The sequence below is a fragment of the Fulmarus glacialis genome, unplaced genomic scaffold (genome assembly GCF_000690835.1).
Source record: "Fulmarus glacialis isolate BGI_N327 unplaced genomic scaffold, ASM69083v1 scaffold40727, whole genome shotgun sequence".
NCBI classification, from domain to species: domain Eukaryota; kingdom Metazoa; phylum Chordata; class Aves; order Procellariiformes; family Procellariidae; genus Fulmarus; species Fulmarus glacialis.
Genome location: NW_009222055.1, coordinates 320 through 2,541, shown reverse-complemented (window position 1 = coordinate 2,541; position 2,222 = coordinate 320).

Genomic DNA, 2,222 nt, shown 5'->3' with positions numbered 1-2,222 from the left:
CAGGAATGAGAGCAATTAGTTAAGGATGAAATGGATTTCAACTTTTAGGAAAAAGAAAAAACAACAGAAGAGAGGATTTTTTGTGCCCACTAATGACTAGTGCAATCTAGTAACTGCAGTTTTCCATACCACGTTTGGGTATAACTTTAATTACTCCATTCAGGCCAAAATAGTGTGGCCTGAAGTACGTGCAGGCAACTCCTCGTTGTTCTGTTAGCACTTCTGTTTGCATTCGTTTTGCCAGATGCAACAAAGAAAGAGACAGAAATACCATTCTAACTTAAACTAGTTATTTCACATAAAACAAATTTGTTCACATCTCTTAGATGACCCAACCAGAAACCCACCAGGGTAGTAGGTAGTGATGATTTTTGCTTCTGCAAAATGCATTTCAGACCTGTGAAACAGAGAAAAAATTCACTTTGCCTAAGAAAACCTCGCTCAGTGGACAGATTAGCAAACCCAAAATTTCTAAGCTACAAAGTCTTAAAAGTAAGTCCAGTAATTCCAAAGCATTTTAGAAACGGCCTCCATCCAGCCACTCATTTGCAGTGCATTTGGATCTAAGCACAGTCCTTGGCCCATTGCTCTATAATCTCCCACTGCATCTCTTAAGAGTGGGACCTTTTTTCAGATGCATTTACTTCCTTAGCACATTTGCACATGCGTTTGTTCTTGATTTTTAATATGAAGCTAAGAACTACAAATTTGTCTCCAACACCACCTCACAGCAGAGTTTTAACTCATTGCTGCTTTTTATTCACAAGCTGCTACAACGTATGCCAACAGTGCATCGGGGAAGTGGATGCTGGAGCGCAAGGCCTGAGGTTGAAGTCGCCAGCTGTAATGCCCTGTTAGCAAGACAGCAGCACGGGTGAAGGAGCTTTCTCGTGCTGGCATTGCTCCCGGTTCTGCACATCCTGGTTGGGAAGGGGTTATGCCATCAGCCTCCGGGCTGCGCGAGACCCAGGCGGGGGGGGAAATGGTGCCTTCAGCTGGCTTCTGGTTTTGCTCGGCTGTCCCTTCTTGCTTTAACAAGTCTCATGCTGGGCATGTGCAGAAGCAAAAGCACTGGGTTGCAGGTTTTAACACCAGAGAGGCAGCACAGCCTCACAGCATATTCTGCCAATATACTAATATTTTCTCAATATTCTAGGAATAGCTGAAAGACCATTTTTAGCAAATTAGCAATCCTCTGAGAACAGAAAAGCCAGCTCTAATGCAAAATTCTCTGCTTGGAAAGCGGCAGCAGGAGAGGGGATTTTATCTGTAGCTGTTACTAGCTGCACAGACTGTCACTGCTCGCACGCAGTGGAAGTAATTTTTCACTCGTCTCTGGGGGCTGCTGCTTTGCCCTGAAGGATAGAGGCACTGCACCGTGACACGGGTAAGTGACATTTGTCGCTGGCTTTCCTGGCTTGGGCAAATGCTGCCCGTGTCCCCAGGTACTGGGATTGCTGATGATGATGATGCTACGGACTACAGAAGTGGGGCTGGAGTTTTTTGTATTTTGGGAAATACAAGGCATTTTCAGAAGTCTTTTCTTGTCTATTAGATACCTAGGCAGGAGTCAATTGTGGTAAGTCAAAAAGATTGCTGAATTTCACTTTGAACACCTCTTTGTGCTGTGCTTGCAGTGGCTCACTGGTGCTTGGGCTGGTTCCCACTTCCCTCTTCCTAAAATAAGCTCTATTTATTTTTATCTTAATGGGTCAGGACTGCAATTCCTAAGCAGAGCTAATGGTCTCGAGGGCATCCTTTAAGTTTAAACAGAGATTTGACTCATTTTTATGGGGGCTTTTGGAGAGGGACAATCACTCTCTGAAGATTGCTCACAGACTTCCAAACTCCTTTTAGGCAGGGCAATAAAAATCACTCAAATCAGCAGTCCACACTAAGCCAGGAGGCCTGTCAGGTAGAAAAACGTTTTTTCCCTCCCGTTAGTATCTCCCAAAAAAACCCAAAGCACCTACATTCATCTTTGAAGAGAGTTGCACTTTCATTGCCACTGCCAAGTGCAATGGGAAGGCTGTATTTTAGGCTGCCTCCAGCCTCTGGGTGAACTACAGCTATTCTGGCATTTGCTGAGTCATTTTATTTGGTTACAAAGTCGTTGCTGCAAGGTCGGCATCTGTAGCGGTAAAACGCATTAGCGCTCAGAAAGCAAACAAGGGAAAATCCTTCCTCGCTGGGATGCAGTCCCGTCCTGCTGTCCGGGGGTG